This window comes from Podarcis muralis, chromosome 18 (genome assembly GCF_964188315.1).
Source record: "Podarcis muralis chromosome 18, rPodMur119.hap1.1, whole genome shotgun sequence".
Lineage (NCBI taxonomy): Eukaryota > Metazoa > Chordata > Lepidosauria > Squamata > Lacertidae > Podarcis > Podarcis muralis.
The window spans coordinates 12,290,963-12,303,305 of NC_135672.1; the positions used below are offsets into that span (position 1 = coordinate 12,290,963).

The 12,343-nt window shown below is 48.4% G+C and overlaps 1 protein-coding gene across 1 annotated transcript in view; it reads right to left on the minus strand.

The window, feature by feature from the left end:
* The window catches only part of LOC114588409 (one cut domain family member 2), a 61,503-nt gene that overhangs the window by 12,858 nt on the left and 36,302 nt on the right, over positions 1–12,343 (minus strand). The window lies entirely within an intron of this gene.

The window sequence follows — 12,343 nt, forward strand, 5'->3', positions numbered from 1 at the left end:
CTGTATTCTTTTTTTTTTTAGAAAAAGGATTCGCCCAGTTTTCCCCATTGCCTACAGATGGTGCAAATCTTACATTTGGACAAAACCTCCTGCTTCTTTTGCAAACCTCTGAACGGTTATCAAACCCCTTGCTCAGCAGCCCGTACCGTTTAAGAATCCATCCCTCTTCTCAGAGATCTCTGGGAATTCTGTGAGGGGAATGGGGAGGGTTTCTTGATAAACTCTCAGCACCCTTAAACAAACTACCTCTCCCAGGATTCGTTGGAGGAGGAGGCCATGGCTGCTAAAGTGATATTATATAGTGCTTTAAATCGTAGAATTGGAAGCAACCTTCAAGGGTTATCGATTCCAACCCCCGTGCAATGCAGGAACCACATCTAAAGATTCCCTGACAGATGACCAACCAACCTCTGTCTTAAGACCTCCAAGGATGGAGAGTCTATCAACTTCCTAGAGAGTCCATTCCTAATGTTTAGCTGGAATATCCTTGCTTATCATTTGAACCCACTGGTTGGGGTCCTACCCCCTGGGGCAGCAGAAAATGAGCTTGCTCTGTCTTCCAAGTCTTCCCCTTCAGATACAGTGGTACCTCGGGTTACAGACGCTTCAGGTTACAGACTCCGCTAACCCAGAAATAGTACCTCGGGTTAAGAACTTTGCTTCAGGGTGAGAACAGAAATTGCACGGCAGCAGCAGGAGGCCCCATTAGCTAAAGTGGTGCTTCAGGTTAAGAACAGTTTCAGGTTAAGAACGGACCTCTGGAACGAATTAAGTACTTAACCCGAGGTACCACTGTATTGGAAGACGGCTATCAAATCTTCGCCAGGCTAAATGTACCCACCTCCCTCAACCGTTCCTTATGACTTGGTTCCCAGACCTTTCTGGTGTGTAGTGCTGATGCGTCCTCTGTCTCCAAACATCATTAGTTATTAGAATTAGTATGAATTTTAATTATTAGTATTTCTCTCTCTCTCTTCCTTTTTCTTTTTTTTTTTTTAATGTTGGGCGACTCTCTCTCTCTCTCTCTCTCTCTCGTCTCTCTCTCTCTCGTCTCTCTTCCTTTTTTTTATTTTTTAAAGATTGGGCGAAGCTTTGGCTGTTTCTCCATCCAAATACCCCCAGCAGAGGAATTAAAAAACCTACCCTATGACCGTCAGATGCTTGCAAGGAAAACAAATAAAAGATATAAACCTTTTTGGCACATCAACAGGTAATATTTACTCATTATTTAAAAGTCATCTTTTTAAAAGTCATTTTTAAATTGAAAAAAACACACACACACACGAAAATTTCAGAAAGCTTAAAAAGGAAAGGGAGGAGGGGGGGGGAAACAAGATTCGCAAAATTAGAAGCTGGGTCAAAGCATTTGCGACAGGCAAACCACCCGCCACCAATTCCTTCATCCCTTCTCCCCAGCCCACAACCCTCCCCCTCCAGCAGCTTTCCCATCAACTCCCAACAGACAAAATCAATTTGGTCATTGGTTTTCCATGTATGCATTGGCGTCACCAGTGTTCCAGTTGAGAGCCAGTGTGGTGTAGAAGAAGAAGAGGAGAAGTTTGGATTTGATATCCCGCTTTATCACTACCCAAAGGAGTCTCAAAGCGGCTAACATTCTCCTTTCCCTTCCTCCCCCACAACAAACACTCTGTGAGGTGAGTGGGGCTGAGAGACTTCAGAGAAGTGTGACTGGCCCAAGGTCACCCAGCAGCTGCATGTGGAGGAGTGGAGACGTGAACCCGGTTCCCCAGATTACGAGTCCACCACTCTTAACCACTACACCACACTGGCTCTCTCAATGAAGGCACCAGGCGAACCTTCTGAACATGTGCAGAGTGTGTCCCCTGTTACAGATGACGAAACCACCACCCTTCTTCACGGGGCTACTCTCTGGACAGAGTGAATCTCAACATCTCTCATCTTAAGCACAGATACCAGTAAATCTCAAATAAATTCTTCCCTTCCTTTTGGAGGGGGGTTGGGGTGTGATCTCTCTCTCTCTCTCTCCAAGAAGCGGCTTAACATGTCCCTTTGCAATTCAATATAATTACAGCTCAGCAGAGCAGGAATCAATAGCTGCTGTAGTCGGATCTATACACAAGAGCACCACCAAAGCCTCTCTTCATATTTCTCATTCTTTGTGTATGACGGTCTAGGCAGCCTTTGGTCTAGCCGTTCACGGGCTCCAGGGGGCATTTGTGCTGAAGGCCACTATGTTCCTCTGCTCCACAGACTCGCCGGGGTCTTCCCTCTTCGGCAAAAGGTAGGATTAAATAACACGGTGAAGCTTCGCTTACAGCTCCAGCTGCATGCGATTCTACTTAGAGTAGACTGATTGAAAACAATGGTGAACCTGGGCCCAGTCATTTCAGTGGGTCTGCTGCTGCAAATAGGACTTAGTTGGTTACAGCCTAATATCTATCTATCTATCTATCTATCTATCTATCTATCTATCTATCTATCTAAAGCCTAATCTCTCTCTCTCATCTATCTATCTATCATCTCTGTCTGTCTGTCTGTCTATCATCTATCTATCATCTATCTATCTATATCCATCTATCATCTATCTATCTATCTATCTATCTATCTATCTATCTATCTATCTATCTATATCTATCTATCTATCTATCATCTATCATCTATCATCTATCATCTATCTATCTATCTATCTATCTATCTATCTCTATCTATCTATCTATCTATCTATCTATCTATCTATCTATCTATCATCTATCTATCTATCTATCTATCATCTATCTCTATCATTCATCTATATCTATCTATATCTATCTATCTATCATCTATCTATCATCTATCTATCTATCTCTATCTATCTATCTATCATCTATCTATCTATCTATCTATCTATCTATCTATCTATCATCTATCTCTCTCTATCTATCTATCTATCATCTATCTATATCTATCTATCTATCTATCTATCTATCTATCATCTATCTATCTATCTATCTATCTATCTATCTATCTATCTATCTATCTATCTATATCTATCATCATCTATCTATCTATCATCTATCTATCTATCATCTATCTATCTATCTATCTATCTATCTATCTATCTATCTATCATCTATCTATCTATCATCTATCATCTATCTCTATCCTCTCTTTCTCTCTGCTCCTGCCCACCTAGCAGTTCGAAAGCACGTCAAAGTGCAAGTAGATAAATAGGTACCGCTCCGGCGGGAAGGTAAATGGCATTTCCATGCGCTGCTCTGGTTCACCATAAGCGGCTCAGTCATGCTGGCTGCATGACCTGGAAGCTGTACGCCGGCTCCCTTGGCCAGTAAAGCGAGATGAGCGCCGCAACCCCAGAGTCGGCCACGACTGGACCTAATGGTCAGGGGTCCCTTTACCCTTTTTACTAGGAACATATGATTCAATCTGAGACAGATTGAATTGTATCATAGTGAGAGGCTCACACGAGCCTGCAACCAGCTCTCTGCTGTGCATGTAAAAAGGGTGGGTGTAACTCTGCTACATAAAGGAACTTGACAGCGCAAGTTAGGAAGGATATGAATAAACAATATATCCTCTCCTGCCACCCCGAACATTCCCACAACTGGCAGTGACCCTCCAGAGTCTCAGGGTCAGAGATCCCGGGGACTGACTCTGACACCATCTGCGTGCAACATGCAGGCTCCACGGCAAAGACAACCTCCCTCTACTCTCCAGAAACCTGCCTTGCACAAAACAACGGTCTGCTGTCCTCCATCTCCCTCGGTTCTTTCTTCTGCAAGTCTCCGGGCGAAGAAGAGAAAGAAGAAAAGTAAAGGGGGAGCGGAGAGGAGAAGAATTGTTTCTAAAAATAAGGGGGTATGTAATGGGGGAATGGAGGGGGCCAGCCATTGATAGGCGGCGATTGTCTCTCCCTGTGGGAGCTCCTCTCAGCCTTTCGGTGACTAAATATTCCTGATGCCTCCCTGCAGGGCGAAGGTGCTGAGAGACCCAGCACCAGTTTCCCCATTGTACCCCTAAATGCATCTGTTCATCCTCAGCCCCCTTGGCAACGCAAACCTGTAATTTTGTGCCCTGCACACAGCCACACACATGCATGCAATTGCATGGCTATTACTCAAGCGACAACAATTTAGGCAAACGACAAAAGGTTGGCGATACGAGGTGGGCTGGCTCTGGTTGTTTGTTAACAAGAGGGGGTGTTTTTTGTTCCGTGTGTTGACAGCAACAACACAGTGGTTTTTGCACAAGGGCGAAGACTCCTGGAAACGACGGGGGTGCGTGGCGGATCAATGGCCGTGAGACCGAGGCCCGGTCATAGAATCGTGGAGCTGTAGACTTGGAAGAGACACACACACACACACCCCAGGGTCATTTAGACCCTGCAATACAGGAATCACAACTAGAAAATGCTCTGACCCCTGGACGGTTAAGTCCAGTCAAAGGCGACTCTGCGGTTGCGGCGCTCATCTCGCTTTCAGGCCGAGGCAGACAGTGTTTGTCCACAGATAGCTTTCTGGGTCATGCGGCCAGCAGGACTAAACCACGTCTGGCGCATGGCGGAAACCAGAGCGCACGGAAACGCCGTTTACCTTCCCGCCGCAGCGGTACCTATTTATCTACTTGCACTGGCCTGCTTTCGAACTGCTAGGTTGGCAGGAGCTGGGACAGAGCGACGGGAGCTCAGCCCATCGCGGGGATTCGAACCGCTGACATGCCGATCAGCAAGCTTAAGAGGGATTCCTGTAAGCCCATCTAAGTTGAAAGCATTCTGAGCCGCCACAATCCTGTTGTGATGTATTCTGCTGGCCAGCAGGTGGAACTATGGCTTCATCTGCAAACTAGGCTCTTTTGCTTACAGCCATTCACAAACTGGCCTCTCAAAATCCACCAGCCAGAAAAAATTGGGAAAACAGAGGAGGTGTGAGTAACAATTTCACCCAATTTCTCCAGGATTGAGGAGAAATTCTCAGACAGTTTCTCAGAGCCAGGGCTCACCATCGGGAAATGCACAGATTATTTTTTCTTCCCACCCTAAGAATTCTTATTTTTTGCTACATGATTGCATCACGGGAGAAACGTTGGAGGGGATGGAATAGGACATCCCTATTTTCAGGGGGGAAACGTTGGAGGGGATGGAATAGGACGTCCCTGTTTTCAGGGGGGAAACGTTGGAGGGGATGGAATAGGACGTCCCTGTTTTCAGGGGAGAAACGTTGGAGGGGATGGAATAGGACGTCCCTATTTTCAGGGGAGAAACGTTGGAGGGGATGGAATAGGACGTCCCTGTTTTCAGGGGGGAAACGTTGGAGGGGATGGAATAGGACGTCCCTATTTTCATGGGAGAAATGTTGGAGGGGATGGAGTTATGCAACCCTTGAGCCAAGGAGATAGGTAACTGTTTACGAGACATCTGAAAGCAGCCCTATAGAGGGAAGTATTAAAATGTTCGATGTTTTATTACATTTTTATATATTTTGGAAGCCACACAGAATGGCTGGGGCAACCCAGTCAGATGGACGGGGTATAAATAATAATAAAATTTATTATTATTATTGAATAGGACGTCCCTATTTTCATCGGAGAAATGTTGGCGGTTATGCTACTGCGGGATAGATAGGTGATAGAATATTTGGGTTCTGTTCCAGCAACTCTACTTCCCTTTACCATCCTCTGTCAGAGACAGGGTACTGGGTTAGAGAGACCTGCTAGCCAGGGTCTTAGGATCGGTTCCCTTAGAGCACTGGGAGCAGTTTGTGATTGGTATGCAGCCAGCATGCCCTGAGCTCCCGCGCTCTCCCAAGCAGACTGTCTGCAGCGACGCAAATTAAATCTTCCTCTGAACTCTGCAAATTAGGATGTAAGACAATACAAAAGGCTCCTGAGCTTTGCGGCGGAATCTATTTTCACCTCTCTCTTTTTTTTTGGGTGGGGTGGGATAACTTAGTCATCTAAGGAAATGAAAGGAAAGGAAGGAAAGAAGGAAGGAAGGAAGGAAGGAAGGAAGGAAGGAAGGAAGGAAGGAAGGAAGGAAGGAAGGAAGGAAGGACTTCTGTAGACAAGTTTGGCACAAAATTCACATGGCTAAGTATCATTCTGCACGATTCATTTTCTATGATACCCAGTTTACAAATAAGCTAAACAAGCTATAGCTTAGGGCCCCACTCTCTTGGGGGTCCCCCCAAAAAATTAAAGGGAAAAAAACCTGGACGTACATTTCCAAAACATAAGATAACAAACAAATAAAATAAAACCTACATATAGTGATAGTGTTTTGTAGGCTCCTATTTGCTGTGTGCAAATGGCTTTAGATACCTGTTAGGTCCATAAATTACCGAGCACAATTCAAAGCGTTGGTGCTGACCTTGAAAGCCCTAAATGGCCTCAAAGGCCCAGTAGACCTTGGAGGAGCGTCTCCACCCAGGACACCGGGGTCCTCCTCCCAAGGGTCTTCTGGCGGTTCCCTCCCTGTGAGAAGAGAACAGGGAACCAGGCAGAGGGCCTTCTCGGTGGTGGCACCCTCCCTGTGGAACACCCTCCCGTAAGATGTCAAGGAAATCAACAACTACCTGACTTTTAGAGGACATCTGAAGGCAGCCCTGTTTAGGGAAGTTTTTAATGTTTTATCGTGTTTTAAATATATTCTGTTGGGAGCCGTCCAGAGTGGCTGGGGAAACCCAGCCAGATGGGTGGGGTATAATTAATAATAATAATAATAATAATTCTATTTGCCCCGTGTCAGTTTCAGTTTATTGGTTAATTTTCCCAGTAAGGTTGTTTCCCATACTATTCAGTACCATTGTTGTTGTTGTTTAGTCGTTTAGTTGTGTCCGCCTCTTCATGACCCCCTGGACCAGAGCATGCCAGGCCCTCCTGTCTTCCACTGCCTCCCCCAGTTTGGTCAAACTCATGCTGGTAGCTTCGAGAACACTGTCCAATCTCATCCTCTGTCGTCCCCTTCTCCTTGCGCCCTCCATCTTTCCCAACATCAGGGTCTTATTCGGCACCATTGGTCCATGCTTACTCCTGACAGCTCTCTGCAGTGTCTCCTTCTTTTCTTCACTCTCGTCGTTCTCCTTTCCCTCCCTCGCCTCCTTTCACTCTCAATCTCTTCTTCTGAACCAGCCCCAGCTAATGCGACGGGAGCCAATTGCTCCTAATAAACTGCCACAGTAACACAACCTGGCAGGGGAGAGTCTGTGACGGTGCCAGAGGGTACCTGGAGAAGCCAAGTGACAGCTCAATTTGTACCTGGTGTGAGGAGGAGGAGGAGGAGGGAGGCAAGGAGAAGGATAGATGGAGACACAGAAGAGGCTCTCTAAACGGAAAGAAGTTGGAAAGAACCACTAGGAATAACAGTCGCCCATTTTCAGGGATAGATCACACACCCGCCTACTATTTAAAAAAAACAAAGTACGGGGAATCAACTAGGTTTTACTCACAGAATCATAGAATTGCACAGCTATAATAATTATAATTTATTATTTATACTCCGCCCATCTGGCTGGGTTTCCCTAGCCACTCTGGGCAGCTCCCAACAGAATATTAAAGACACGATAAAACATCAAACATTAAAAAACTTCCCTAAACAGGGCTGCCTTCAGATGTCTTCTAAAAGTCAGGTAGTTGTTTATCTCCTTGACATCTGATGGGAGGGCGCCACCACCGAGAAGGCCCTCTGCCTGGTTCCCTGTAACCTCGCTTCTCGCAGGGAGGGAACTGCCAGAAGGCCCTCAGGAGAGGGACCCCGGTGTCTGGGGTGGAGATGCTCCTTCAGGTCTACTGGGCCATTTAGGGCTTTCAAGGTCAGCACCAACACTTTGAATTGTGCTTGGAAATGTCCTAGGAGCCAATGTAGGTCTTTCAGGACCAGTGTTACATGGTCTCGGCATCTGCTCCCAATCACCAGTCTGGCTGCCGCATTCTGGATTAGTTGCAGTTTCCGGGTCCCCTTCAAAGGCAGCCCCACATAGAGCGCATGGCAGTAGTTCAAGCTGGAGATAACCAGAGCATGCACCACTCTGGCGAGACAGCCTGCGGGCAGGTGGGGTCTCAGCTTGCATACCAGATGGAGCTGGGAGACAGCCGCCCTGGACACAGAATTGACCTGCACCTCCATGGACAGCTGTGAGTCCAAAATGACTCCCAGGCTGCGCACCTGGTTCCTTCAGGGGCACAGTTACCCCATTCAGGACCAGGAAGTCCCCCACACCTGCCCGCCTCCTGTCCCCCAAAAAACAGTCCTTCTGTCTTGTCAGGATTCAACCTCAATCTGATTGCAACTTCCGGACCAGATGCAAAGGGCAGCCCCACGAAAAGCACATTACAGCAGTCAAGAGCATACCAGGATTTGATTGCCGTGGGGTGCAGAGAGATAGAGACAGAGAGAGAAGGAAAGAACGCTCCTTTCTGATATCAAATGGATGGATCGTGTAGCGCTTGGGAACTGGGAAACTTCCTGGCATCGCCCTTTAAAAAATAACCCCCATCTGGAGCTGTTTCTGCTGGCAAAGAACCCATAAATCACAAGAAGGAGCTGATAGATTTCCAATCAAATTTCTCTTCCCACAAGCAGCCTCGCTGCAGCTGCAGGACTCCTCCTGCCCCCCCCTCCAAACATCGTTTCTCCACCCCACCCCCGTCCACCACCTGCTGCCACCCCAACTTCTCTGGACACTCTGGTGGGCGGAGAAAGGGGAGGTGGGACAACGGAGAACCCTGGATGGACCAATGATTCCTCCGAACCTGTCAATTTTATTGAAACCCCCAGAAGTAGCTTTAAGAACAAAAGATGTTGGGGCCAGAATGCCTTGATGATGACATGAATCGCTCTTCGTTCTCATCGGGCTGTGCAAACTCCCCTTAAAATCTTGGTCAATCTACACCCCTGCCATCTGCGGTGTTTGTGTGTGTGCTGAACATACTGCTTGCAGTGCCTTTGTTATTGTTTGTATGGTTGCGTGCAGTGCTGTTTTTGCAGAAAAAAGAGGTGCAGAACTCATTTTTGTTGTTGTTTAGTCATTTAGTCGTGTCCGTCTCTTGGTGACCCCCTGGACCAGAACACGCCAGGCCCTCCTGTCTTCCACTGCCTCCCCCAGTTTGGTCAAACTCATGCTGGTAGCTCCGAGAACACTGTCCCACCATCTCGTCCTCTGTCGTCACCTTCTCCTTGTGCCCTCCATCTTTCCCAACATCAGGGTCTTTTCCAGGGAGCCTTCTCTTCTTCTGAGGTGGCCAAAGTCTTGGAGCCTCAGCTTCAGGATCTGTCCTTCCAGTGAGCACTCAGGGCTGATTTCCTTCCGAATGGAGAGGTTGGATCTTCTTGCAGTCCATGGGACTCTCAAGAGTCTCCTCCAGCACCAGAATTCAAAAGCATCCATTCTCCAGCCATCAGCCTTCTTGATGGTCTAGCTCTCACTTCCATACATCACTACTGGGAAAACCATGGCTTTAACTATACGCACCTTTGTTGGCATGGTGATGCCTCTGCTTTTTAAGATGCTGTCTACCAGAACTCATTACGAACCCTTAAATACCTACATTGGCTCCCAGGACGTTTCCAAACACAATTTAAAGGGTTGGTGCTGACCTTGAAAGCCCTAAACGGCCTCAAAGGCCCAGTATCCCTGAAGGAGCGTCTCCACCCCGGACACCGGGGTCCATCTCCCGATGACTTTCTGGTGGTTTCCTCACTGCGAGAAGCGAGGTTACAGGGAACCGGGCAGAGGGCCTTCTTGGTGGTGGCACCCACTCCTTTTACTCATGCAAAAACACCAGGCAGGCCCCACAAATAACCCAGAGATGCCTTTGAAATAAAAACACACATTCTACTCATGTAAAAACACACCGGTTCCTGGACTGTCCGCGGGCCGGATTGAGAAGGCGATTGGGCCGGATCCGGCCCCCAGGCCTTAGTTTGCTTACCCATGTTCTAGTAGCAGGTGGTTCCCCAGACTTGCTTGCCTGAACTGAAGTTCGATACGGATAAGACAGAGAGGTTCTAATACAGGGGTCAGCAAACTTTTTCAGCAGGGGGCCGGTCCACTGTCCCTCAGACCTTGTGGGGGGCCGGACTATATTTTGAAGGGGGGGAATGAATGAATTCCTGTGCCCCACAAATAACCCAGAGTTGCATTTTAAATAAAAGCACACATTCTACCCATGTAAAAACACGCTGATTCCCAGACCGTCCGTGGGCTGGATTGAGAAGGCGATTGGGCCGCATCCGGCCCCCGGGCCTTAAGTTGCCTACCATAGAACCATAGAATTGTAGAGTTGGAAGGGACCCCCCCTAGCCCAACCCCCCCGTTGCAATGCAATAATAATAATAATAATAATAATAATAATAATAATAATAATAATTTATTATTTATACCCCACCCATCTGGCTGGGTTTCCCCAGCCACTCTGGGCGGCTTCCACAGAGACCAAAAATACACTAAAATGTCACACATTAAAAACTTCCCTGAACAGGGCTGCCTTAAGATGTCTTCTGAATGTCAGGTAGTTGTTTATCACTTTGACATCTGATGGGAGGGCGTTCCACAGGGCAGGCACCACCACCGAGAAGTCCCCGTGTCTGATTCCCTGTAACCTCGCTTCTCGCAAGGAGGGAACCGCCAGAAGGACCTCGGAGCTGGACCTCAGTGTCCGGGCAGAACGATGGGGGTGGAGACGCTCCTTCAGGGATACTGGGCCGAGGCAAGGCATCTCAGCTGAAGCATCCCTGACAGGTGTCCATCCAACCTGTGCTTAGAAACCTCCAAGGAAGGAGAGAGGAGAAAGAATAATTGGGTGCCGCTCTCACACACCCATGGCCTGTTCTGGTGACAGAGCCTTTTAGACAAGCTCTTTGCCCCCCTTGGCGCCTATTCCCCCACCCCAACCCATCGCTCCAGCCAGGCCCTGGCTTACCAAGGCCTTGACCTCAGCGCTCTCCCTTCTTTTTTTTTCTTTTTCTTTTTTTCTCTTTTCAAATAACTTTATTTCACATACCGCCATCATGCCCACAGCTATATGGAGCAAACTCCCAGCGGCATGAAGCCTTTAAGCAGAATGTACAACGCGGGTGGCACTGTGGGTTAAACCACAGAGCCTAGGACTTGCCGATCAGAAGGTCGGCAGTTCGAATCCCCGCAATGACAGGGTGAGCTCCTGTTGCTCGGTCCCTGCTCCTGCCAACCTAGCAGTTCGAAAGCACGTCAAAGTGCAAGTAGATAAATAGGTACCACTCCGGCGGGAAGGTAAACGGCGTTTTCGTGCGCTGCTCTGGTTCGCCAGAAGCGGCTTAGTCATGCTGGCCACATGACCCGGAAGCTGTACGCCGGCTCCCTCAGCCAGTAAAGCAAGATGAGTGCCGCAACCCCAGAGCCAGCCACGACTGGACCTAATGGTCAGGGGTCCCTTTACCTTTACCTTACAACGCATCCAAGGAGCCTCCAGCCTTCTTGTGACCCAGTATCAACACATGCGTACATAAAAGGTGCTTTGTTCCTGCACCCCAACTCTCCTTGAGTCCCCCACTCCCAAAGTCACAGAGTAACAGAAGCAGGAAGGTCAAATTCAGATGATCACAGGCTTCCGGACGCTGTTCTGCCTCTTCACCACAAACAGCTTCTGACCAGAGATGGTCACAAGGAAGGAGGGCTTCCCAAACACCACAGAGATACACCCGAAGGGCAGCGGGGCAGGCGGAAAGCGCAGGCCATGTTCACCCTTCTAAAGGAGAGCCTTCTTCTTCTGCCTTTCCACTGCGAAGACCTCTTTGCATCATCCCTCTCCCTTTGCTTGAGGTTTGTCTCTCTCTCTCTCTCCCCCCCTCCCTGAGCCCATTAGCCGTAATATCTGTTAAATATTTCGACAGCTTAACAGGGGAATTGATTGCTTGTTACTCCAAGTCGGGGTTTTTTGATGAGGCTGGAGAGATGTCAGCAGCGCCACTGGGACGCTTGCCAGCGGCACCTGAGACGGGCAGATCGGAAGAATCTCTCTCTGGGATGCTGCTCCAAGTGTCGTGCCCACGCAGGAGATTCGAAACAGATTTCCCAGGGATTTCTCTTTCCTCTCCCATCTCCTGGCAGGAAAGGAGCCGACCTTCGTGGGTTATTAACATCACAGTAAGGGTGATGCGGGTGGCGCTGCGGGTTAAACCACAGAGCCTAGGACCTGCCGATCAGAAGGTCAGCGGTTCGAATCCCCGCAATGACGGGGTGAGCTCCCGTTGCTCGGTCCCTGCTCCTGCCAACCTAGCAGTTCGAAAGCACACCAGCGCAAGTAGATAAATAGGTACCGCTCCGGCGGGAAGGTAAACGGCGTTTACGTGCGCTGCTCTGGTTCGCCAGAAGCGGCTTAGTCCTGCTGGCCA